We start from the raw sequence: 27,158 nt of genomic DNA, 5'->3' as shown, positions 1-27,158 counted from the left end.
TTATTTTTCTTTAAGAAAACCAGCCAGCCGTGTATAAACATGAGCCCCTAAAACAAATGGGCAGCTCAGGGAGGCTTTGCATTTTCAGAGATTGGCCAGGAAGGCTAGTCCTCGCTGCAGTTATCATTTCTCCTCTCTGAGCGACTGAAATGTTAGTTTGAGAAGACTAAAAATTCAATCTCAGGGCTGCTTATGTGCACCAAACATGTATCAGTAGATTGCAAGCACGGGAACTTTAGGGTCCTTAATTATTCTTAAACACTTAGGAGGATCCTTGCTCTGTGAACTCCTGCATCTGGAAAGACAAAACTAGAGGAAATAGCGTTGGAATGGCAACATGAGGAATTTAGGTACACTGTAAGACTTTTGTTGGCACAAGTTACCAAGGGAGTCTAATTCTCCTCTCCTGGAGTCTTTCCGATAGAGTAGATTCTCGCATTAAAGTTTGAAACCGGAAAGCAAAGAGAAGAGATTAGAAAACCTCTCAGAGGTTCTTTCCTAACTCGGCAGATGAGCTTGTGCAAGGAGATGCCGGTGGTGTCTGGGTTATTTGAGTCCATAGTGTTGACTGCTCTGTGACAGAATAGGCTGTAATGACTGAGGCTGGCATTATGCCCATAAAGGGTTTTTCAGAAGTGTTCTGTCGTGTCTATCCCGAATAGTGCTTCGTGTGATGGCAGTGATCCTCTTGGGCTCGGAGGAGAAAGGAGTAACAGAGTACAAATAAATTAAAACAGATACGTGCTTCCTGGGAGACTTAGTGACAATGTCATAAAAATATTGTTACAGATACTTTTTTTCAAACGTAAGAATGCAGAGCGAAATATGTTGGATTAAAAAGAAGTGAAGAAGTAAGTGTTCCTTGTTCAAGGATGGGAACTTTGTCTTGCAGTTGCTAATTGCCAAACTTAATTTTACAGCCTTGGAGTTACTTTACTTGATGCACTTTGGCACTTTTAGTAGAAGCAATTTTTTTTCTTAATCAATGATAACAGAGTGACAATACACCCATGTGTTAGAAATGAGAGACCCCATACTCTCACAGTGTCCCTAATAGGGACCAAAGAGAGAAAACAGGGTTTTGCCTCTCCCTGGAGATCAAATCTCCATTAAAATAATTTTGAAATGTAGATAGAGCATGGTACATTATTTAATAAGATATTTTGGGATAAGGGGTTCTTTAAAAAAAACCCTATATACGTGCATTTATTTGTCAACCATTTAAAATGATAATCTCTTAAAGTTATTAACAATCTAAAAGTTCACAGGTTTAGCCAAATTTGTACACATGAACTGAATTCTGATACATTTGTCTATTAATTTAACTACATGTGGTACATTGATTAGAAATGTTAGAGAATTACTTTCTTTAAAATTGTAGTGCTGTTTTTTTAAAGTTACTCTACATATTCTAAATAGAGTATAAATTAGCAGACAGTACATTGTACAGGAAAGGAATTCCTAATAATCATTTATGGTGTTATTATTCTATTTTAAATGTTGGCAGATGTTTTCCAATTTATTATCAAGTCATTGTCATTGCACTATTCATTGAATAAGCATTTTTGAGCATGATGTGTTTGGAAGCAGGTTTATCCTTTCTCTAAATGAAAGGCAGACATGTTCTCTAAATATTGCATTGAAATAAATGCTTTAGCATTGTCAGTGTTTATAGCATTAACAGTCTGTAGAAACACCAGGTAGAGTTTACTGATGTCCTCATTTCTGACCAGATGCTGGTGTCAACATATGTCACAGTAATATCCATCAAACTAGTAAATGTCCTGAGAGGAGTAAACAATTAGCAAAATTAGTTAGAAGATCTGTTTGATTAAAGTTATTAATTTGTATGAGTAAAACATTTATATTTCTATAGCTATGTTTGGTTTTTACACATTTTGGATTTTATAGCAGTAACTTAGACTTGGTTAACATTTACAAGTTCCAATGTCAATAGTCAAAGATACAGTCTTCCATAGGCCACCAGTAATTAACAGAAGTGTGAACAGAATCCAAATTTATCAATTGCTATCTGTTTTTTCTTCTGTGGGCAGCAACCAGTATAGCAAAGCATAAATGTTTGCTATTGAACTTAATAGCAGTGTATACCAATAAACTTTGAAAAAATCCTTGTCTACATATTTCTTTGAGTGAAAGATTACATTAGCTATGTCTTTACCCTTGTATTAATGTTTGGTTTCTTTAAAATGGTTGTTTTCAAAGTGCAATACTGTCAATATATTTAATAATTTGCTTGAGAAAGAACATTTTCATGAGTGCATTTATCTTCCCACATAACTGTCAATAATGCATTGTTCCAGAATCTATTTTTATGTATATGTAATTTTCATGTAAAAATTAACCTTTCTTATAATTCTAGTGTGAAGCAAAAACTATTCTTGTTCATCTGATTTTTGCTTTCTCTTCATGAAATCATGAGATAGTTTTTTAAAAGCCAAAATATGATTAAGCTGAGTCATTTTTTTTCCTTTAAAAAAATGTGAGAATATATTGGCTTGTTTAAATGAAAACCAAAAATTAATTCTCTGAAAATCTTTATGTTTGGCCAGTATCTCTCAATTCTGATATTTACACAGCAAACTACTTACTGGTAGTTTTCTCGTATGAGAATAAGAGAAAATTCAGAGAGTTATCTAAACAAAACTTGAGCTGGAAGAAGAAAAAAATGCATGTTCTGATCCCCTGTTACTAAATACTTTCTGGTGTTTGCTTTTTAGGTAAGTCTCAAAACAGTTTTTCTGTAAATGACTTTTGTGGATTCATCTTTTTGGGGTTTGGAATTAGCGTACTAAACTGAAACTACTAACCTCAGGTTGAACCACAGGAACATGCTCTGGAAAATCAATGGCTTCATTGAGATTTTCCTAGATACCCAAGTGTACCGTATTCTGGCACCTCTGTCACTACAGAGAGCAGCCTCTGAGATACATGGGAAGACTTTGTGGGACTCATTAAGTGCCCCCACCACTGCTTGCCCATATGTTTGGATAATACTTGGTTCTGTAGCTCTAGTAACATTGGGCGGAGCTAGGTTTTGTGGCCATTTCAAGACCAAAACTCTTTCTTGGCAAGAGAAAAATTGTATTTTAAGACTATTTGAGCATCCTGTCACTTTGAAAGCACATTTCGATTAGAATAATTTTTTGTAGCCATAATTTTTATGATCTGTTTTTGGTTTTAAGGCTTGAGAATGACTTGCATGTGGTTGTAACTGCAGCATGTTTTATGTTGTGTAATATCATAAGTCTCATTTCCCTATGTTTAGAAATCAGGACCGTGTTGTAGTTATTTTTCTAGAAATATAAAATGTAACTGTAAAAATAAGCTGCTTCTCTTTAGTCCCATAATTCATTTCTCCAGAAAAGACTTGTAGACCATATGCGGTATCTCTTGGCTCTTAATACAATTTTTTTTTCTGTCTTAACTGTCAACTTTAGTATGAAAATAATTGGTTCAAATTGTTTTCTTACACTCTAGCTTTCCCTCCAGAATGGGAGGTCTGGCATTGCCTCCTCAATATCTCCTAGGGGTTGGTTGGTACTCCTGATATGAATGATGCTATTTATTTCACCCTACTGGTAGATTAGTCATAAAAGCTCATGCCAAACCAAATTTGGGACAAAGCCTCAAATTAGAAATATAAATATATAGTCCCTCCCATGTTTCAACATTATTTACAAACTGGCTCTCCCTCCTTTCACCTACCCAGAGCTACTCCAGACAGGAACCAAGCTGTCTTGGAGGATAAACTTCGTAGTAGCGAGCAGGAGAAACTCTTCCCCGTCTTCTCCTCGCTGCTCATCGCTGACTTCTTTCCTCTCATTCACTGCTCTTGGCTCAGATTTCTTTCAAATCACATGTCCTCTTTAATACCTTTCCTCTTCGGTCCCCTCTCTTCCTAATACCTCCAAAACTCATTCTGTTCTTTCCTCTTTTACATTTTTGATACAAACAGTGACTCAAGTCATGACAGATAAGCATTCACAGTGGCTCTATTGATGTGTCTTTTATCAAAAGAGCCAAAAACTGTAAATTTCTGAATGAGGCTATACCTAATAAAAAAACCGAGATCAGAAACCTCTGCAGCCCTTAAAAATGCTCTGAAGTCCCATTCAGGGTATCCACAAAAGTCTCCACCGTCATGAAAGATAAATAATAATTTGTTCCTATTTAGATAAGTTAAAATATTTCTTTTTAATTGTCCATTTCCCAGTGATAATTCATCATGTTGATTTTGTAGTATTTTTGTTGCAGATATATAGAATTTTAACCCATTATGGGTTCAGTAGACTTCTGTGGGCTAGACTTGGTATCTCATTATTATTTGTACTGTGGCTTATTTGAAAGAACATGCATTCTGAATTCTAAGCAACTGACTTAAAAGGCTACTTTGCAAACACAACCCTTCTTTTAAAGCTGAGAAACAATCTCTGCATGTATTCATTCACTGGAGAAATATTGAATGCCTGCTATCTTCTGGGCACTGTTCTTCAAGCAGGAGATAGAATGGTGAGCAAGATAGACAAGGTTCCTATTTTCTAGAGCAGATATTCAGTGGGGGAGGGTTGACACAAAGCAAGTAAATGAATAAATGGAAAAGATCATTTCAGATAGTGCTAAGGGCCACAGAGGCCGTACAACAGAGCGAAGTGCTGAGAATGATGTGTGCTACTTTTAGAAAGTTGTTCAGAGATGATTTCCCTGAAAAAGTGTCCCTTCAACAGAGACCTGAATGATGAGAAGGAACCAGATATACAGAGATGCTCAGGAAAGAGCACTCCAGGCCAAGGGAACAGCTCGTGTAAAAGCCCTCGGGGGGAATAAGTGCAGTGTGTTTGGGGAACAGAGAGCAGTCCAATGTCGCTGGATCCTAGTGAGCTCAGGTCAACCTTGCTGGTCATGGCAAAGAGTATGGGTTTTATTCTAAAAACAATGTGAACCAACTGGAGAATTAAAGCGGATGATAGCTTTACCTTGGAAAAGAATACACTGGCTGCTGTGTGAAGACTGAATAGCACTAGGGCAAGAGTGGACACGGGGGACCACATAGAAGTCTGTGAAAGTGGTCTAGGTGGGAAGTGACAGTGATTTGGCAGCAAAAAAAAGAAGAGATGTGGAAAGATTCAGAATATCAAATTTTTCTGAAAATTTGTTTTGAAATTTTAAAAATACAGGAAAAGATAAAGAACACAATTCTCTGTAGTTCTCACCATCCAGAATGCTATCTGTTAATATCTTGACATTTTTAAGGAAAAAAAAAAATCACTGTATCAATTTTGAAATATTTCTTATATGATCACAATAAATAATTCAGGCAATGCACACAGTACAAAGATTAAATTTTTAAAATCACCCCAAATCCCGCCACCCAGAAATAAGCACCATTAACATTAGACTAATATTTAGGCATCTTTCTATGCATATATGGAAGAGGATCAATACATGAATGCATGGATAGAAAGCAATACTTTATAATGATGTAGTCATACTGCAGTTGCTATTTTTAAATAAAGAGCATTAAAATTTGTTTTATTGTATTTAATATCAGAAAAATGGAAGAAAAAGCTAAATAATTGTTGAACTTCAAATAAATGTCTCCTTACTACAAGTTATTTCGTAAAAGATTTTCCCGTTATTGTTAAGAAAAATGTTAAAAGGTTTGAGCAGGAGTGAATCAAGATTTTGTGGGAAGGTCATACAATTTGGGAGCCCTCATTAAGAAAATGGAGTATATTTTACAAAAACATGGCAACGTGAGTGCATTGCTATGACTCCTTCTAGAACTTGGGAAAAAGCAAATCACCTGTGTAGGTATAGGGCTTTGAAACGTAAGCTTCATTAGCGTTACAATAAATCTACCTCAGGGTTGGAATCATGTTTTTTAAACTACATATTCCAATTTTAAGCACATTAGCTTGATTTCTTGCTATGGAAGATGGCACTGTTGCCCATCTCCTTTGTTCAGCTAACAATTTTATTTTAATTAATTTACACAGACCATATTTATAACATTTTCTATTCTTTCATCATAATTACTATAGTTATTTAGTATAAATTCCTATATCAAAATGGATCCAGTGCTTCCCGGTCCTTTATATGCCTTCTCCACTTCTGACTGAGTTCTTTGATTCTGAATTGCCTGGATTTCACTGTCAACTATTTTTTGTTCTTAATTCAGGAAAGACTCATGGATACCGCATTTCTGAGTTTTGCTTTTTTAATATTTGAGGATGTCTTCCTGTTGCTTTTATAATTGAACTGTATCATGGCTGAGTATAATATTCTTATGTCTTATTTTCCTTCCATTTTAATTTTGCAGCCATTACTCTATTGTTTAATAGCATTTATTATTGCTGTGCAGTCTGAGGCCACCCTTTGTAGGTGATTTGCTTTTTCTCCCTCTATCCCAAAGAATTCTTTATCCACTTAGCTAAGTAACATAGCTAGGGTATGTCTAGGTGTTGAATGTTCTGTGTCAAAATTTGTCACAATACAATGTGCTCCTTAAATTTGCTGATACTGTATCCTATCTCTGGATGTACCTTTTGTTCCACTTCAGGGAACAGCTATTCTTATTTTGGGTCATCTTTGTATCTCTTCCATATCTATTAGTTTCTTTATCATATGTTGAAAATCTTTTGTCATTTTCATCTGTATTCATAGTATGTCGATCCCTCTGTGTCAGCAATTCAATTTTCGGAAGCGTCTACTCTGTTGATGTTTCTAATTTGTTTATTCTACAATGATGCTCTCTGGTCCTTAATTTGCTTCCTTAGTTACACAATATCCCTTTCATCTCATTCAAATTGTTGCATTATCCTGTCTTTAAGCTTCAATTTTCATTGAAATCATTCTTCTACAGTAGGAAGTTTGTATGAGGATTTTCTTCTGTTTATTTGAATAAAGTTCTTCTAGATTTAGTTCCTTTATGCTGTGACCGTTTACGTTTTATATTGTTTTCTTTCCTGTCTTCCTCCCTCCCTCCTCTCTCTCCCTCCTTCCCTCCTTCCTCCTGCCCTTTAGAATGCTTGCATATCTGCCATGCTGTTTCTTTTCACCTTGCTGGTGCTTGGCCAGCTTTGCCCAGACATAGTGTGAGTAGTTTCTTAAACCTCTTCCCACCTTTCTGGGGACCAATTTGCTTCTTCTTTGAGCACTGTTTTATGGCCCTGATCCATCTACTTTTCTGCAATCTAAAGAAATTGCAGAGGGAGGTAGACAGCTCAGCTCAAACTGTATGCATTCTCAGTTAGATTTCCTGGGCTGTGCTTTCTTAGATTTTGTTAAATGTCTCCATTATCAGCATTTATTTCACCAAATTGGGGAGGGGGGAGATACCAAGGATAGCTTTTTTTTATAATTAACTAAAGGGTCCCATAAGAGCTAGTAGCTACCCTTGAGATAACATAGGACTTCATGGATTTCCCCAATATAGTGGCAGCCCTGGAATCTTCAGTGCTATTGAATCAGCCGTTTGCTCTTTTTCTCTCTCTTCACATTTCTGTTACTCCTTAATAGAGACTTAGTAGAGACAGGAAACAGATAAGAATATTCACTTAGTATGCTTTTCTCTAAATTTAGGATTATTAGCAAAAATACTCAGAATTTTGGAATGAAAACAGGATTAATAACCAAGCAACACTGTGCCTCCTTATCTTACTCCAGAATCTTCTGTCTCTTTCCTTGGCTGCCAGTATGGAAGTTTATTATATTTGTTTATGTTTGTTTCCTTGACTGGGTACTGTTGGGTACTGTTTTAAAAGTTCTGTGGTTTTTTTTTTTTAATTACTGTTTACTATTTTTTCCTCATTTTGTTAGGTATTTAAGAAAGGATGTTCTGTGAAGCAGTTTAAATTTGCCACCTTTTAAGTCAGACTCTGTGATATATTTTGGAGATAGAACTTATAGATCTTGCTAATGAATTAATGTGAAAGATGAGGGAATGGGAGGAGTTATGGATGACTTCTAAACTTTTGGCCTGAGCAGCTGAGTGGATGATGAACAGATTGGGCTACTAGTGGAAGAAGGAAAAAAGAGTTCTGTAGTAAGCATGTTAAGTTTGAGAAACTTGACCTCCACTAATATCAAGCAGGTGGTTGAGTCTACTAGTCTGGAGCTCAGAGACAAGATCAGGGTACCAGATACACATCTAAGAGGCTCTCCATGTAGGTAGTATCTAAAGCCACGTGCCTGGATGAGATCACGTAGGCAGAGAGAATGTAAATATAAGGAAGTGTATAATGAGTATATATATACTAATCAAAAAGTATGTATGTGTGAGTTCTTCAGACTCAAAGTCAACTGTTCTAATCCAACAAATGTCTGAAATCTTTCAATACAAATGTTAATCAGGTTAATGTTTGGTGTGATGTAGTGAAAATGTACCTCAGAGAACATTTTTAAAGATGGGAAATTTTATACTTCTTGGTGTATATAGTAACACTAGTAAAGTGTTACCTTTTGGAGATCACTTCAAACTTGCTTTAGCTGTTAGTACGTAAATGATGTAAGTTTGAAAGTGATAAAGATTTGATTTTAAGCCAATAGCTGTAAATTATTAGTTATGAAGACTTAATTTTTTCTGCTTTCAAAGTGAATCTACATATACATTTTATTTATTTATTTATTTTATTTCAGCATATTATGGGGATACAAAGGTTTAGGTTACATATGTTGCCTTTGCCCCACCCGAGTCAGAGGTTCAAACATGTCCATTCCCCAGACAGTGTGCACCACACACATTAGGTGTGAATATACCCATCCTCTCCTCCCCCTACACCTGCCCAACACCCAATGAATGTTACTATTGTATGTGCACATAAGTATTGATCAGTTAATACCAATTTGATGGTGAGTACATGTGGTGCTTGTTTTTCCATTATACGTTTTTATTTAGTACACAACTTTACAATGAAAATACAACTTTGGCTCATAGAAGATGTACATTGTGCATTTTAAAGCACTGCTATATTTTGAGGTAATGTGTTTAGTGAAAACATTATTCTGGAAATCAGGAAACAGATTCTAGATCCAACACTGCCAATAATAGTTACAATAGTAAAAAGTAACCATATCAAACACATATACTCTTTTCAATGTGGCAGGCATTATTCAAAGCACTTCACACTTTCACTTTTTTAGGAAGTTGTGTAGTTTTACAGCTTTCAGCTACTTAATCTCTCTTGACTTTAGGCTCCTAATTTGTAAAGCCAATCTTCCAACTTTAAAATTCATCATAACTGGCTGGGCGCGGTGGCTCACGCCTGTAATCCTAGCACTCTGGGAGGCCGAGGTGGGCGGATCGTTTGAGCTCAGGAGTTCGAGACCAGCCTGAGCAAGAGCGAGACCCCATCTCTACTAAAAATAGAAAGAAATTATGTGGACAGCTAAAAAATATATATAGAAAAAATTAGCCGGGCATGGTGGTGCATGCCTGTAGTCCCAGCTACTCGGGAGGCTGAGACAGGAGGATCGCTTGAGCTCAGGAGTTTGAGGTTGCTGTGAGCTAGGCTGACGCCACGGCACTCACTCTAGCCTGGGCAACAGAGTGAGACTCTGTCTCAAAAAAAAAAAAAAATTCATCATAACTTATCTTAAATTGTAAAATTTTACCAAGAAACTTAAAAATGTTTTAGTGGTCTTAATTTACCAAAGCAAATGGAAATAGACCCTGTTATAGTCAGGGGACAATGAAGCATCACATGACAAAAGCAACCCAGCATAAGGAGTAAAGTATGGGCATTTTGGTCCAAGAGGACTGCATTACAAACATATCTTCCCTCATGCTTTTGCTCCTGCTGTTTCAAATCCTATCCTTTGTTCCAGGTCTTTAAAGTAACTACAGAGGTATTCTAGCCCTTCCTTGAGCTGCCATTGCCTTTATGCCTTGTGTTTTGGTATTTGCATACACATGCTATATTCTCTATGAGACTATAAGCTGCTTGAGGACAGGGACAATAACCTTCATGACATTGCTTCACTCTGACATTGTCTACCACAATGCCTTGAACGTTACAGGCACATCATCATTTTAAAAATTTAATATAGGCCGGGCGTGGTGGCTCACGCCTGTAATCCTAGCACTCTGGGAGGCCGAGGCGGGTGGATCGCTCGAGGTCAGGAGTTCAAGACCAGCCTGAGCAAGAGCGAGACCCCGTCTCTACTAAAAATAGAAAGAAATTATATGGACAACTAAAAATCTATATAGAAAAAATTAGCCGGGCATAGTGGCGCATGCCTGTAGTCCCAGCTACTCGGGAGGCTGAGGCAGTAGGATCGCTTAAGCCGAGGAGTCTGAGGTTGCTGTGAGCTAAGCTGACGCCATGGCACTCACTCTAGCCTGGGCAACAAAGTGAGACTCTGTCTCAACAAAAAAAAAAAAAAAAAAAAAAATTTAATATATATGTGTACAGAGTAAATATAGCAAATGAAATTCAGGCTTTTCTATGTAAAGTGAAATAATTGTACTCAAACCAAAAGCATAATATTGTATCAAATACACTGAACTGGGAATCAAGGCATGAGTCTTGGTTCTTTTGCCTGCCTGATTGTGTGACCTTCCGAGGGCCACTCTCTAGTTTCAGTTCCCTGTCAGTCACATGGCAATATCCAGACGTGTGTTCCCTAGGTTATGGACCTGTGAGCATTGAATAAGATAATGTATGTGAAGTACTTGTTTAAAAGAAAAGCACCAGAACCGTATAAAATATTTCTATTTCTGTCAAGCAAGATGGGGAGGGGGAGCCCATGACCAATTACCTTCAATCAATTGTCAGAAACATTGGGGTTTGTGAACTGCCACCTTCTCCTAAAACCCACACCCCAACTCCAGCAGATTTTTTTCCTTTCTCCTATTGATTTTGAATCAATCTGACTTATGTAGCACATTTAGTACAGATTACTTCTCAAATCAAAGAAGATGGGCTTAGTAGTGAGAATGAGTACAAACCCATGAAAACAATGTGCTGGATTCTAAGTACTTCATTTCCAGCTTAGTTCTTCCTTAATTAGGCTTCTTTATATTAATTCCATGAAATAATTTGAAGAGCTTTTTTGAATGGTGTCTCTGTCTGCACCGTAAACAAATATAGATGAAAACATCACACAGTAAATCAACACAGAAGTGCTGTGTAAGCAGTGGGTTTGGGTTCCTGTGAAGACCTCGCTGAGCACAGCTGCATCTGCCCACAAAACAGTCTCTGCTTGTTGCAGCTTGGACGTGCTCTGCACTCCCATGTGACCATCAGCACGCGGGCCCTGGCCAGCCAGCCTGCATCACACACCAGAAGGAATTATTTTCAGACTGGGGCTTGAAAATTATCCACATGCCAAATTTTGGCCTTCAGAAGTCAAATTATGTAATTGCCCCAATCACCTGTTGCTTTTTTTTTTAGAGAGATTTTAATGCACAATCTTGGAATCTAGATTTTTAGCGAAATTGAAACAGAATTTAGATTAGCCGGCAAGCCAGATTCCCCCAGATGTTATAAATTTTAACGCATTACACTGTAATATGAAATAGAAGAAGTAATTTAGGATCCCTTACAGTGAACTAATTACTCAGAACAGTGTTATTGTGTTTAGACAAGTAAGCATCACCCTTTTAATCAACAGGAGTCAGTACATAAAATCTTGTTGGAATTCTTTTATCTGTGAGACAGCACAAATAAAACATTAGTAATGATGGTGGTCTTTTTAAAATTAAAACTGTATAGAACATTGTTGTGCATGACCAGCTCAAATAATTGCTCTAAATATTGACAGTTTTCATTACTGCATGGTATTTCAAAATGTGGGCCAGAGATTCATCTAAAATTGTTAGCAATTGTACCTTAATATATGCGTTGGCTTAATTAACATCTTAATGTGGAGTTTTATGATCATTCTCTCTACCTAAAAAATAAGGATTTTTTTTTTTTTTTTTTTTTGCTGTATGGCAGTTACTTGCCCAGTTGCTAGGTAACAAGGCAGAGCTCTATAGCTTTATCTGAATACGCAGCAGATGATTTTTTAGTGACAATTATTTATATCCAATATATTAAAGTATGCATATCCATAATGATCAATAGACTTTTGATTTGCTTATTCTGCATTCTTGAGACAGTACGCAATAATTCACAAAGCTAGTTTTTTTCTAATCTTTTTTTTTGTGTGTGAGAGTCTCACTCTGTTGCCCTGGGTAGAGTGCAGTGGCGTCATCATAGCTCACTGCAACCTCAAACTCTTGGGCTGAAGCGATCCTCCTGCCTCAGCCTCCTGAGTAGCTGGGACTACAGGCATGGACCACCACGCTCAGCTAATTTTTCTATTTTTAGTAGAGATGGGATCTCACTCTTGCTCATGCTGGTCTAGAACTCCTGTGCTCAAGCAATCCTCCTGCGTCGGCCTCCCAGAGTGGTAGGATTACTGGCGTGAGTCACTGCACCCAACCTTTTCTAATCATTTTTAAAAGCAATTATTAATCTATGCTACTAAGAATGATCAATTTTCTAGCAAAGCAGCAATAGCCAGATTGTTTATTTGATAATTCTTCTAACTGGCTGATCATAATCAAAAGCATTGCTATACCTTTCTGAAATGCACATCATCTGGAAAGAGATGTTTTGTTTTCCATGGTATGCATTTAAATGTTATCAAGTTTGATTTTTTTGAAAATTGATATTACTCTTTGTATCACTAACCATTTCTAATACTATAATTGTTCAAGAGCCGTAGCCCTACACCTATAGGTAACAGTTGATTTAGAAGGTATTCTTGTTTTAAAACAGTAACAGAATTTATTGTTTTATTTTTTGTCTTTTGGTACAGAGCTCAAAATCACAGCAGCATACCATGATGTTATATAATCAGCAATGGTATCTTGTTAGAGATTTTTAAACAAAAGTTACCATTAAAGAAAAAATAGTCAACTTAAGTATTATAACGGTGAATTTTCATAGTAAGGACAGGGGAAAAAAACCTCTTTCCACTGATTCTGGAATTTCTTCATAATATTTGCCTTTGATCAGATGCATTCATTTATTTCAATGCTTCTTCACGTATGCCAGGAATCGTGTGAAGTATATACTTACTCCATATTCATTTTCCTCCCATCATTTACGTTGGTAAATCTAGATCATTATTAAATAGACTTCAAGCACTAAATCACTAAATTAATAGTCATTTGTCACAGTATTATTTAAATAAAAAGTCAAAATGGTGGTTTACACTGTAATGGAAAAATGTATCTATGGAACATTGTACTTTTATGGTAGATTGGCTGTGATTAGTCCATAATTAGAAATTATAGTACAATTTCCTTTATAACATAAGAAATAACACAATATGTAATGTTGGCATTCAGATTAGTCTTCTTAAAAGATCTAGCTTATGGACACTAGCATAAGAAAAATCTTGGAGAATATTTGTTTGGAAACTATTTTTCAATGACAGCAGAAAGAATGTATTCTATACAATCAGAAAACACAGAGATAAAGATGAGTTATTACCTGTCTTTTGGATGAATTCAAGATAACCCTGTCTTTACCAGTCAGCATGCCAGGAAGCTAGTTTATATAGAAAATAGTTTAATATGGAAAATTATACTTTAATGATATCTACTAATTAAATGCCTACATTTAATAAAATACCATTTTCATTGCCTGGGAAGCTTTAAAAGCCACCTGGAATGATTGAATTACTCTGAATTTCTGTAGTCTTGAGTAAACCACAGGCAAGGCATGTATTTTATTCACTGTGGACTGAAGGACTGAGAAATTTACAAGACAATTTAACAATAATTTATTTGACTCCTTATAGTGTTTGGTTATCAATGTGGCATTTAAATACCAAACATAAAATGGAAATCAGCCCTCTCTTTTTCTCCACTTTTTGTATTATTTGCAGTGACATACAGGTTTGCCTCATTTTTACAAAATATGTTGCTATTCAAATCATCATTTATTATAAAATATTTTTTTAAAACTTTTTGGGCAGGCACTCAAAGCAGGTGTCTGTCTACCATTTAAAATTTTTTCTTTCTTTATAATTTAGAATTCACTGCAAGATTTTGCTATGTTTTTCTCTCTCTCTCTCTCTCTCTTAGTAATTATGAGGGGGGAAACTGTATTTATACAAAACTTTTTAGGAACTTGTCCATCTTGTGAAGCTGAATATACTTGTGCATTCCAGTTAAGGTTGATTTTTTTTTTTTATATTTTTATTTCTGATTGGCATAATGTTACCAAAACCCAGCTCCATGTAACTGCTACTTTCCTTTGTATTAGCACTCTTATTTTAGGCACTTGTTATTTGAACAGACTTTCATGACATGATTCTTTTGTTGTTTTTGCTAAATTCTTTTAAATGAGTTTAACAGGGATCTTTTTTCTCTTGATACCTGAGCCAATCTCCTGTAGAAAAAATAGGTAATCCTAAATATGAGCTGTTACTGTCTTACTTTTAGTCTTTACTTACTTAAGAAAGGGCTCTGTGGCCATGGGAGATCAAACTTAAAGGTTTGATTTAATAGCTATCAGAAGGTCAGCGTCCCAGGGATGTGAAGACTGCCTTCTGCAGAGCCCTGGAGATGGTTCTGTTTTGTGTCGTTAACATAGATTTGATACTTTTCATCATTATTTTTCACACTGTGCAAAAAAAAAGAAATGCTAAAGAATCTCAGCATTCCACTCCCTTTTTGTTTCTTTAGGCATTGTGGAAATCTTTGCTGATGGTGAGAATATTTAACCATTTCAAAAGCAAATGTCATTTCTGATTGAAAAAAAATGATTCTAATCGTGTGTGGAGGTGGGGTGGGGGGTATGTATGTCAATATGAAGGTTCCAAGAGAATTTATTTGTCTTATATTCAGGGTGACTGAATGCCTAAGCATAATTATACATACTATGTGGTATTTTATTTAAACATTATTTTTATGGCACTTTTTCTCAGAAGACCTGCAGATGGTGTTAAAGAATTTTCAACTAAGGTTTCTCAAATGTCACAAAAACATGAGAAATGGGAACTGAAACTGAAGGGGAGGAAAAAAATAAGAAGCAAGAGAAATACATAAAGTAAAATGAGGAAGAGCAAACCAAAAGATTACATTTTTACAGCATGTCAATGTTATAAAAATACCTGGTATAAGTTGCCGCCTTTCTTCAGAGAAATGGCAAGCAAGAGTGAGGGTGAGAGTTCTCATAAGACCTCGAATTACGTCTTTAGCTCCACAACTTATTAGCTGTGTGTGCTTTTGGGAAAATGACTAAACTGAACCTCTTCAAGACTTACTTTGCTTGTCTGTAAAATGGTGATGATGTCTACCTTGCACAGTTATTCTGGGGACTAAAGCTTAGAGAGGTAGATGGATGGCCCTCTTATACACAGCAGGTGCTCAATAAATGCTAGCTTTTATTTAATGAAGGTTCCTGTACTTAGTACAGACCTCCTTTCATCCTTGGTCCCCAAAGGTCAATACAGCACCAAAGTTAGGACTGTGAGTGATGCCTCCAAACCAAACAGATCTAAAAAATTATAATCAGGCAAGAACTTAAAGCCCAAAGCAAGCCCAGAGCAACTGAATATGGACTCACATATTGTCTTCCGCACAACGCCAGGGGGCGCCACTCACACAGACAACATGGGCAGTATGATTTCCCCCTTTCATTAGATCTGCTTTATTAGAGTCTCTGTGTTAAAGAAGCTTAAGAACCAAGGCATTAGAATTTTTGCTTCTAAACCTAAAACTACTTGGGTTTTGAAAGTCCCTGTGTATAAAAGGGGACAAGCAAAATTAGTCCCTCATATGAACTATCATCCCTGGCCAACGGTAGATTGGTTGAAGAGTACAATTATTGGTCATCATATCAATTATGTCCTCTTCATGCCTCCCAGCTGTTTCATTGATTTTGTTTCCCCCAAATGACGACATTAACTATTTGTTTTAAGGAAAACCTCGGAAGTGTTCGTGCCTCCAGCCTTCCTCTCTTTCTGCCCTCCTGTTCTGCTTCTCCACGTGTTTGTCACCCATCTGTGACACTCCTTAATCCGTATTAGACATCCAGCTACAGCAGCAAACAAGGCAGAGTCCCCACCCGCAGGGAGCTTCTTCCCCAGTAGGGGAGAAGCAGATAAACAGACCGGCAATTTTGTCATCAGCAAAATCCTCTGTTGGCTTTTTCAGAGTTTAGGCAATGGGGCTTTTTAAGTGTTCACGAGTAGGACAAGATATCGGGCTAACCAGATTGAGTTACTGTTTCATCTTTTATGAAATAATCTTTTTCTCCTTTTTTACACAAATAGTACATCCTCATTATAGAAAAAAATAGAAACTATAGAGAGCAAAAAGAATAATTTGCTATCCCTCCACGAGATAACATTTTAATGTGTATCCTTCTAGATTTTTATATATCCAATTTTAATTAAACCTTCAGAGTATATTGTATATACTCAAGCCATTTTGAAGAAGAAAATAAAAGAGTGGGTGACAGATTTGGTTCCTCTAGTAGACTGTGAGCTATTTAAAGACAGGGACTGAGTCTTCCACATCCTTCATGTTTGCAGTGAGGCCTGGTGTATTTATGTTCAGTAAATATATGCGGAAGAAGTCGTTTGGGGGAATAAGGGATGAGTTTGTGATTAAATGGCTATATTTGTGTTTTTCTCACTGAAAAATTTATGATTAAAAAAACTGTTACCACATTAGCAAGTGTGACGGTTGCTAGATTCTTCTTGATAAAGGTAAGGATAACTGGGACGATTCTTCAAGGATGACTTCCTGTCCATAGCTTGAATCCTTTCAAAATTGGAATTCTTCCAGATAAACAAGCAAACAAAACCCAAACTATTCCCCCAAAACAAAACACAGCAACACAACAAACCTTGATCATTACAAAAGAGATAATAGTTCCTGTTTGTGACTTTATTAATTCATGCATGGTTGCCACGTATAAATCGTGAAGGAAAAGGAAGAAAGCTAATTTGGATTTCTTCTGCCACCAGTTTTCACTTACTGAGTAGTCAGCCTGCTGCACCACCTGAGTAATGGGTCAGGAAGTATCTCTTCAAGTTGATTTAAAATAAGCATTAGCTAATGTTGTTTTCCTATTATTTCTGGTAATGGAAGGGCCACCCTTATGATGTTGGCGGCGGTGTGTTTGGAGAGGTTTTCTATGTCATTAGAAGTTTTGGGGCCGGGCGCGGTGGCTCACGCCTGTAATCCTAGCACTCTGGGAGGCCGAGGTGGGCGGATCGTTTGAGCTCAGGAGTTCGAGACCAGCCTGAGCAAGAGCGAGACCCCATCTCTACTAAAAATAGAAAGAAATTATATGGACAGCTAAAAATATATATAGAAAAAAATTAGCCAGGCATGGTGGTGCATGCCTGTAGTCCCAGCTACTCGGGAGGCTGAGACAGGAGGATCGCTTGAGCTCAGGAGTTTGAGGTTGCTGTGAGCTAGGCTGACGCCATGGCACTCACTCTAGCCTGGGCAACAGAGTGAGACTCTGTCTCAAAAAAAAAAAAAAAAGAAGTTTTGGGTAATAAGAATCAAGATGACACCTCAACTCCTCGGGCATAGTTTCCATTGACACTGCCCCATCTCTCAGACCTCTCTGTCCAGTATCTCTTTAGTCACAAAAGGGACTCATTAGGTTATAGGTAGACTGCAATTCATTGTCTTCGTAGGTGCCTATCACTTAACTACCTCATGTTTTTACGAGTCACTGAGACCCCACCTGGCCCCATTAGATTGGCTGTGTTGCTATTCTGGTTAATTACATGTCATCTAATTGCATAATTTAGCTATATATGCATACTGACCTGAAGCCAAATGCTTTTCTTTATTGTGCAATTACTCTGAATAAACTCACCATGAAAATAGAATTTAAATACCTGGTAGAAAATGTTGCTTCTGAAAGATTGTTTGTGGCTTTTTTACAATGCTTTGATGCATTTTTAAAGAAAGTAGTCTAAAAATATCATGTGATTTCTACCTGTACCCTAAGGCCATCAGATATTATTTTCCATAATTGCTCTTGTCTTCAATTTATTTAACTAAAAAGTGTGGCATCCCCATAGTTACTGACTATGAAGGTCTTTCCACACATTCTTGATCATTTTAGTTCATTCCAAAGATGCTCCCTATTGTCAGAGGAAACCCAAAGGTCAATCATCTTAGCCTTTCAGGCTTTGGATTAGTGTTCTCTTCCATGGGAATTCAACAAATTCAATTCAGCACATAATTTGAGTTCTTAATCTGGGCCAGGCATGACGCCAGAATCCCAGAATACGAAGATGTGTAAGGCCTGTTATGTGGGAGAGGAACTAGCACGTCACAGACACACCAGTGTCCCTTGTTATCTGTTCACTTGTGTGGTAGATGACAAGGTGTGTTGGAGACACCTAGGAGGCATGCTGAGCTCTACCTAGGGAGGTCACAGTTGAGACGCATTCAAGGATAATCAAGAGTTCAGCAGGAAAACCAGGGAAGAGGATGAGAGGAAAAGGTGCTTACAGAGTTCAGTTAGAGGAAACAGCATGCGTGAAGGCATGGGGGCACGCACCATGTGGTGCCCGTGGGAACCACCAGTAGTGCAGTATGGGGACTGTGAGGAAGAGGAGAGAAACGAGGGTGTTAGACGTCCCCCTTCTAGCAATGGGAAGCCACTGAAGGGACTATAAGCAGAGGTGCAGTGTGATTATATTTGTAGATGGGATGAGTCACTTTAGTGTAACCTGCATTTCTCATCCTCTGCTAAGTTGTTCGTGCTTAGAGACCAGCCCATGCTTCAGTTTTTACTATAGTTCCTGCAGGGCTCAACCTAAACAATAGCCTTTTCAGGCTGGGTACAGTGGCTCATACCTGCAATCCTAGCACTTTGGGAGGCCAGGAGTTCCAGACCTGCCTAGGCAACATACTGAGACACTCTTTCTAAAAAATATTTTTTAAAAAGAAATTTAGCCAGGCGTGGTGGCATATGACTATAGGACCAGCTACTCGGGAGGCTGAGGTGGGAGGATAGCTTGAGCCTAGGAGTTCGAGGCTGCAGTGAGCTATGATTGTGCCACTGCATTCCAGCCTGGACAACAGAGTGAGACCCGGTCTCTAAAAAAATAAATAAAATCTAAAAATAAACTATAGCATTTTCTAGGCCAGATGAACTGAGGAAGGCTAAATTTAAGAGCCATAGGCTGACAGTTTGTCTGCTGCAGTTACCCCCTGGCTTGTTACAGCAATGTTTAGGTTATGTCATCACTGTAGTCCTTGTGGAGGTCATTTGTACCTCATGTACACTGTCCACAAAACCAATGCACTTTTGATCACAAACCCAGACTTGCCAGCAGGTGCAGTCCCTGGGTATGCTGATGGCCCGGGTCCATGTATTCAGTAGATACCTGAGGGTCTACTATGTGTCCCAGGCCAGCAACATGGAGGCATAGAACAGCTCCTGCCTCCCACCATTTACAGATAGAATACAATATTCAATAAATGCCATGGTATAGAAACTAAACAGAAAAGAACAGAAAGAGACCAGGAAGGCTTCCTTCAGGAGGTGGCACCTGCGTGGAATTTTGAAGGAGGAAGCAAGGAGGTGTGGACAGGCAGAAAGACAACAGAGCTTCCAAGAGCTGGAAGGGCTTCAAGCCAGAGTGCAGAAAAGGAGGAACAAGTTGAGAAGAGAAGACACTAAAGAGGTCAGAAGGGACCAGGTCCTCAAGGGCTTGAATGCCATGCCTTGGCCTATGTCGAAGGGCATGCGGAGGGTTTTAAACAGGGAGCATGTACATGGTCAGCTTTGCAGAAAGATTGTTCTGACAGTACAGAGAGCAGATGGAAGAGAGATGAGGTGGAGACAAGGCACTTGAAACGATGAGGGCTGGAACCAAGTTAGCATCTACGGAACAGAGGCAAAACTAGGTCTGAACAAGGTTGGCGATTCAGTGGCTGGGCAGGTGAATCAGAGGGCGAAGTCTGGGCTGAAGAAAGGTGGTCCATGGTTCACAGATGGACACTGCTGTTGTTATATGGAGTCAACACTTGCGGCTGGATTCGAATGCCATGCTGCAGGCATAGTAAGGGATGCCTTCTCCTCCTTGCCTCACTTTTATATTCTTGTCAAAAATCAATCTCCTTTTTAAGCCCTATGTAACCCTGCAGAGTGTTTTTCATCTTTTGTAACATTTTTCCTTCATTTGTTTAAGGGATTTTTTTTTTTTTAACTTGGAAGAGATTCCTGAAAGCAGCAGCAGGTAGCAAACCTTCAGTGGTTCTCCGGGTCCTCTTAGAATCCATCATGACTGCTCTGGAGAAGGTTCATTTTTCCAGAAATAGTTGCAGCAGACCTGGGCTCCTTGAGAACCAGATAAAGAGCAAGACAGCGTCTCAGAGGGGGCCTTGAAGGAGTCATCCCTGCCCCGGGATAGTTGTTTAAATTGGTTAGTATTATTGCCCAACTTGAAGGTTAAAATTCATGATGATAAAATGCAAAGACAAGCAAACATCAGCCCTTTTGACCCTAAAAATTACACTGGGGCAAGGTATATAATGTGTCTTCATTATGACATTGTGTAAGTTATTAAAATCTCTGTTTTAACTGTCACTGTGTATTACAGTTCCAGTGTATAGCAGAGAGCTTCTCCTAGGTACTTTTCGGTGTTATTAATTTCTAATTTTCTTTCTCCTTTTATGTATGCATGTTTGCAAATATTCTTCCAAATATATTTACTTTTCTAAAGTTAAATGTATTTGTTAGTTTGCATTTTTCTCTATATTCAGGTATTCTTAACCAAGTTTCTCGTCCGTTCGTCTAATAAATCTCTAGGTTTCTTGTCTGCCGCTCTTATTCTTCCTTTTTTTACAGATCATTAAAAAGAATGTTCCTATCCACCCCACACAGCAGGCACCGTAGCATCACCTCTGAAACACCTTCCTCCCAACAAGATTGATTGTAATGTATTATTGTTACCCTTCATTTATTATCTCGTCGGTCCATGTTCTAGCCAAAGTCACTTAGTTTTGTGAAGGAAATTGTGTGAGACGTTCTTCCAAATGCTCTAATAAAATTCAAATATATCACATCTGCTGCACTCCCTTAAACTAGTAATCTTGTAATTCCATCAGAAATGCAATCAAATTTGGCGTGCCTTTTTTTTTTTTTTTTTTTTTGCCTTCATAAAGCTCAGCTTCTTATTACTTTTGGTTTTATTCCCTCTAGATGTTAGCAGATTTTTATTGCTCTCACAATATTGCAAACGTGCCAATTTACGATTTCCAGGGTCACTTTCATTGTTTGAAAATCGGGGCTCTTTTTTCCTTTTGCCTCATTTTGTGGTGCCTAAATATCTGGATTCCTATTGATTCTTATGTGTCTTTTATTAGCCAGATTCATTATTTATAAAGGACCGTAGTCAACGTGAAAAGAGGCAGACGGAGAATGGCCTGTTTTCTGAAGCCATCTTTTCACACCTTTCCCAAGTCATCCTGACTCCGTCATCACCTTCTTACCAGCCAACAGGCCTGTGCTCCCTTCCAGGGCTCTGTGATCTATAACATCCTTTCCCCCGTATGTGAACCCTTAGCATCAGCTCATCTGCTTTTGCTGCCCTTTGGAAGCGAGCACCCACATAGTTCATTTTTATTTGCTTGTTTCCAATGGCGGGTAAAGTGATTTTTACCTCCAGGACTATTATGATCTTTTTTCAATGGCCCATGGAGTATTGTTTGAATCTTTGGTTCTTGCACTTCATGGTGAGGGCATTGTTTCTAAGTTGGATGCTCTAGGGCCTGTCTCGGAGCAGTTGCCCCTGCGGTTCCTTTCCTCAAGCGAGCATTCGTCCAACCAGGTCGGCACCAGGGTACAAGCCTTCCAGGTAGTAGAGGTCTTTGCTTCTAGCTTTTACATTTTCTCAACCTTCGTTACTTCCTTCCCTGTTAATAAACTCATCAATAGGCACTTTTCTTTCTATAGATCTTATTATGCCTTTTAAAGCTTTGTATTACTTAATACGTTTCTTCTTCAGCAAATATGACTGACTGTCCTTAAAATTGTGTTGGAGACTTAATTATTGACAGGCTTATTCCAGGAGGAATGGAGATCTTTTTATTTTCTTCATTCATTCATTCATTCACTCATTCAACAAACATTTATTGAATAGCTCCTAGGTGTCAATTACTCAACTACAAAGATGAGTCCCTCCTTTCAGAGCATTCCCAGGATGGTGAAGAGGTTGGCAATGGAAGCAATTCGAACATGGTGTGATATGTGCCGTGTCAGAGGCGGGTTTACAGTGTGGAGCAGGGGCACCACCCCGAAGAGATGAAAGCTCTGAAGAAGAGGAATCCACCTGTAGGTCTGGGGGATTCAGGATGAGCTTTCCAGGCAGACAAGGGGGAAACGGCATTTCATGAGAAGGTAGAGTCTTACATGATGGATACTCTCAACTTCCCCTGAGTCCTCCTTCCAGATCTGCTCGTCTTTGTATTATTGGCAGATAAAGGAGCAACTAAAGTCTGTGTGAAACACAGGCACAAAGGTTGGAGAAAGAAAATGAATATTTAGGTTTATTAAGTGTATTAGTTTGCTAGAGCTTCTATAACAAAGTACCACAGTGGCATAAACGCCAGAAATCTATTGTCTCACGGTTTCAGAGGCTGGAAGTCCAAGATCAAGGAATCAGCAGGGTTGTTTCTTCTGAGCCCTCTCTCCTTGGCTTGCAGACGGCTGCCTTCTCACTGTGTCCTTACGAGGTCAGCACTCGGTGAAGTCTGCGCCCTAATCTCTTCTTACAAGAACGCCACTCATAGTGGATTAGGGCCCACCCTACTGACCCCATTGTAAATTAATTACCTCTTTTAAAGCTTTATGTCCACATACAATCTCATTCATAGGTAGCAGGGGTTAGGGCTTCAACATATGAATTTTGGGGGTACAAGTCAGACAGTAAAAGTTCATATGTAGTCTTTCTTTGGTAGTGTTTGAACTAATGACATAACTGGATTTCAGAGTCACTTGATTTAACTAAAAGGATATATGATAAGCTTAGTCTGCTCAGCAAAGCTATTTAAATGTTTTACATTTGTACTAAATATTATTGTAAATGTCCTAGATTTCCTATGTAGCTCTGTTTAGAATGAAAATATTATGGAACTCATAACTCATTAAATACTAAACTTTATTCCTAAAGGCCCAGGACATGTGACAATGTATAAACTTCTTACTGCAGTGAAAGCTACATCACATTTATTACCATTGATAAAATGATTAGGCTTTAAATTGCTTAAATTCCATTCATTTGTTCCCACTGTAGAAATAAATTCATTTATCTTGATTTAGATGGATCATTGATCTACATTATCTAACTGTAGATAAAGAGGATGTTTTGAAAAAAAATTTTTTTATGTCAGCTCCTCAAAATATGTTACTGGTTCTTGAATATCTCTTATGAAAAACAAAATTTTTTTTTGTTAAATATGAAAGAGTTTGAAATGTCTTTGCATTCTCATTTATAATATTTCTAGTGTGGCTTTTGGTGGTCTGACCAGAAAAGTTGTGTAACGATCAGAAGATACTACTTTTAATTTCATCTAAACCACTCATTTCTTAGTGATTTGCACAAGGCATTTAATTTTTCTGAGCTTTTTTTTCCTCTTTGGTCAAATGCAGATAATTATGTCTATCAAGCTTATTTCATATTCTTGTGCATTTTTCTATTGTAGGAATCATGTTACTGAATTAAAATGTAACATGATACTTAGATTTTAAACATCAGAATTCATTTTTAAATATCAATATAAATCATACTTTGTGATGGAAGAGAGAAAATTGTAGATGGTAGTGTTTATGTGGGCAGAAAGTAATATGTCGTGTCTTACCATGATGGAATTGATTTAGGAAATAAAGGAATTGGAAATTCAAAAGGAGTAAGGTTTAAGAAACCTTGCAGGTCACTTGCATTATGTGAAGAAGAGGTTAAAATGGAGACCATTAAAGTCATTCTTGAGGAAAAATGAAAAAGGCATCTTTGAGGCAAATTTTTAAAAAGGGAAAAGAACTGGCCCCAGTTTAAAGAGGTAGGAAGAAATTTTTATTAGATGAGAAAGGAAGAAATGAAATGGTGATACCTTCCCTGCCCCTGCCCCAAGTCTGGATAATTTAAAGAATGATACAGAATATGTCTGTTCTCCCATCCACGTACTAACCAGGTCCGACCCTGCTTAGCTTCCGAGATCAGATGAGATCAGGCACATTCAGGGCAGGCCATAGACCAGAATATGTCTCTTCTTCCAAAATCACCCATAAGGACCTTTCTTGTTATTTTTGAGCAAAAGCATTTCGTAAGCACCATCCGAGACTGGTACAGCATTAAGTGTAGCACAAAGGAGGTCTGTAGTCCCGGTCTTGCCTCCTGGACGCTGACGCAGATGCAGAAGGGTAAGATGGATACCCAGGCTGCATGCGCTGGACAGATGCTGACAGCCAACTGTTTGCATTTGTCGTACAAGCTTTGTAAGTAGCAGGAAGTGAAATGTGGTTGGGGGGTCACCACCTCACTTCCAGTTAATTTGGGAAGATTGAGTGGATGGGGCGGAATAGCAGGGACTCAGCCTGTTTCCTCATCATCTCCCAGCTGGACTCCCAGCTGCCCTAACATCTCCCAGGCAGTCCTGAATGCGGTGGCTCATTTAAATAAGAAAGAAAAGCAAAGGGAGGAGGAAGGGAGGAAAGGGAAATAAAGAACACATATTCCCCAAAGCTCTTCTCTTCTATTTGATTTCTTTCTCTCTGGCAAGATAACCCACAGGACCACCACCTTTATTAGATTGTGGGTCTGGATCTGCCTCCCCCTTGCCCTGACGCATTACTGAAAACAGCCGCTGACAACCCACATCCCCTGCTCTGGGAACACGTAACTGACCAGAATCGATATTTGTACACTGATCCTGAAAGCAGAGTATTAATAATAATCACAACGAACATTTTTTTAGCATTTCTAATGTGCTGGGCCTCTTCTAAGTGCTTTGGCTGTGTTATATCGTTGAACTCTCATTGAATCTTCCTAACAATTGTAGGAGCTGAGTACATTACTACCTTCCTGTTACAGATAAAGAAATCAAAGCCAGGCTTTGGTTCCCAAACTCCCTGGTGGCTGAGCCAGGGCTGGGGACCAGAGCATTCCTCTTAACTGCTACACCCAAAGAGAGAAAGACAGGCAGAGCCCTGCCGTTGACAAGACTACTTTCAGGTTTTCAGGACCTGAAAATTTTAGTGTATTCTGTCATGTGCTCTTCATATGACAAAGGAGGTTTTATTATCCCTCCTTTGCAGAACAAAGTGTGGCTCAGAGGAGTTAAATGACAGTGAGTGGTTGAATAAGCAAATCATTATATGTACATGCACACACAACTTTACATAATTTTTACCTTTAGCTAAAAATGAGAATGTTGCAAATATTCAATTAGATTGACAGTTACTAAAGACAGTTGTCACAATTCTTGTAGCCTCTAGAGTTCCAGGATTTTGGTTATTTTAATTTTCACCAGAAGTGGGAATTAAACACTAAAAAACAGACTCCAGCCATATCTTCAGGTCATAACTCCATCCAGGGTCTCACAGTTCCCTCATCACCCGGATTGGCACAGTCTTATCCTGACTCAGGAGTCCTTGCACTACCTGGTCAGGCAACTTCCTCCTTCCCAGGAGTGTTTTGACTCACGTTGGGTCCTCCCAGGGGAAGATGTCAGCCTTGTATGGGTGGAAGGTCGTGCTGGACACAGAAACTCCTCCCCTGGCCCTGGGTCTGTTCACTTCTCAGTAAATATTTATTGAGTGCCAAGCGTGCATCAAGCACTGTGGAAGGCACTGGAGATATAATTAACAATGAAGAAAAACATAAAATTCTTGTCCTCTTGGAGCTTATGGTCTGAGTGTCTTTGGGGACATGCCTGGGAGAAGGGGAAGGTACAAGGGCTGCTCTGCAAGAGAATGAGCTGTCCTGGGATGCATGGGTGTCTGGAGACACCTGGGCCCATGTCTCCACTCCTCACTAGTCATCTTTGTGCCCTTGAATACATCTAATATCTCCAGAGCCTTCGTGTTTTTCTTCTACAAAATGATTATAAAATATGTCTCTGAAAGGGCTGTTTAGGAAATAAAATGGGAATAGCAAGCACATCAAGCACTATCAGTGCCTGCAACATACAAGGTCCTGAGTAAAGATTAGTTCTCAGGCACAAAGTTCCCTACCCACCCTTTTGTTCAGGAATAGAGGCCTTTCCCATACAGGGCTCAGCTGGCAGAAGATTGGATAAATAATAATAAATCGTAATGGCCCTCATTTGTTAAGCATTTATCATGTAGGGCCAGGTCTCATGTCATTCTACTTCGTAGATCTACTACTGGTGATTTCAACTCTGCCCAGATTCTTCTTTCCCTTCCAAAAGACAATCACCACGTTCAGGGAAGTTTTGTTTTCCATGTATGTGGTATTTTTTTAAAGGAGGCAATTAGTCATGTCATCAGTCTTTGAGATAATTTGGGAAACACTTTATCTACACAGCTAAAGATCAACATCTGAGCGCTCTGTGCTCTTTTAAAGCCATTAGAGGTTTTTTGTTTTTGAAGGACTTCTTTCCTAACATGTGCATCCGGCGAAAGATTTTGAAACTGTGTCTCTGCAATATGCACCATCCATGGATTCTTCCACCTCCAGACAGCTGGATGCCTAGTCTGCAACATGAGGCAAGCCGCTCCCGGGACGTTCCAAGCAGCCCACACCTAACACCAGTGTTCCCGTTCTGCGCACAGCCCACACTTGGCGCCTGTCCTACAGCCCCCTCGAGCCCAGGGTGTGCTCTGCCTGGAATTACAGTTTTATGTATCTGAGTCTAGGCCTTTCTCCCTCCAGACTCCAAGCACCCAGAGCTGCTGAAACATGTTTATTATAATCAATCAGTGCGGAATGCATTTTAATCAGTAGTTTGATGGCTGATAAACAGAGGAAACAGATCGTGGTGTTTGGGAAGCTGCTCTGCTAAGAGAGGGTGGGCGCTAATGAATAAAACACCTAAGCAGGATCTGGGGGCAGCTTCGAACTTGGGTGATGCTGAGAGTGCTTCACTTTCCATAAATGGCAGAAGCATTAAGACGTAATATCAGAAACAA

At 38.5% G+C, this 27,158-nt stretch overlaps 1 protein-coding gene across 44 annotated transcripts in view; it reads left to right on the top strand.

The window, feature by feature from the left end:
- The window catches only part of ANKS1B (ankyrin repeat and sterile alpha motif domain containing 1B), a 967,677-nt gene that overhangs the window by 824,549 nt on the left and 115,970 nt on the right, over positions 1-27,158 (top strand). The window lies entirely within an intron of this gene.

The sequence above is a fragment of the Eulemur rufifrons genome, chromosome 16, assembly GCF_041146395.1.
Source record: "Eulemur rufifrons isolate Redbay chromosome 16, OSU_ERuf_1, whole genome shotgun sequence".
NCBI lineage: Eukaryota > Metazoa > Chordata > Mammalia > Primates > Lemuridae > Eulemur > Eulemur rufifrons.
This window is presented reverse-complemented; position numbering and strand designations above follow the sequence as displayed.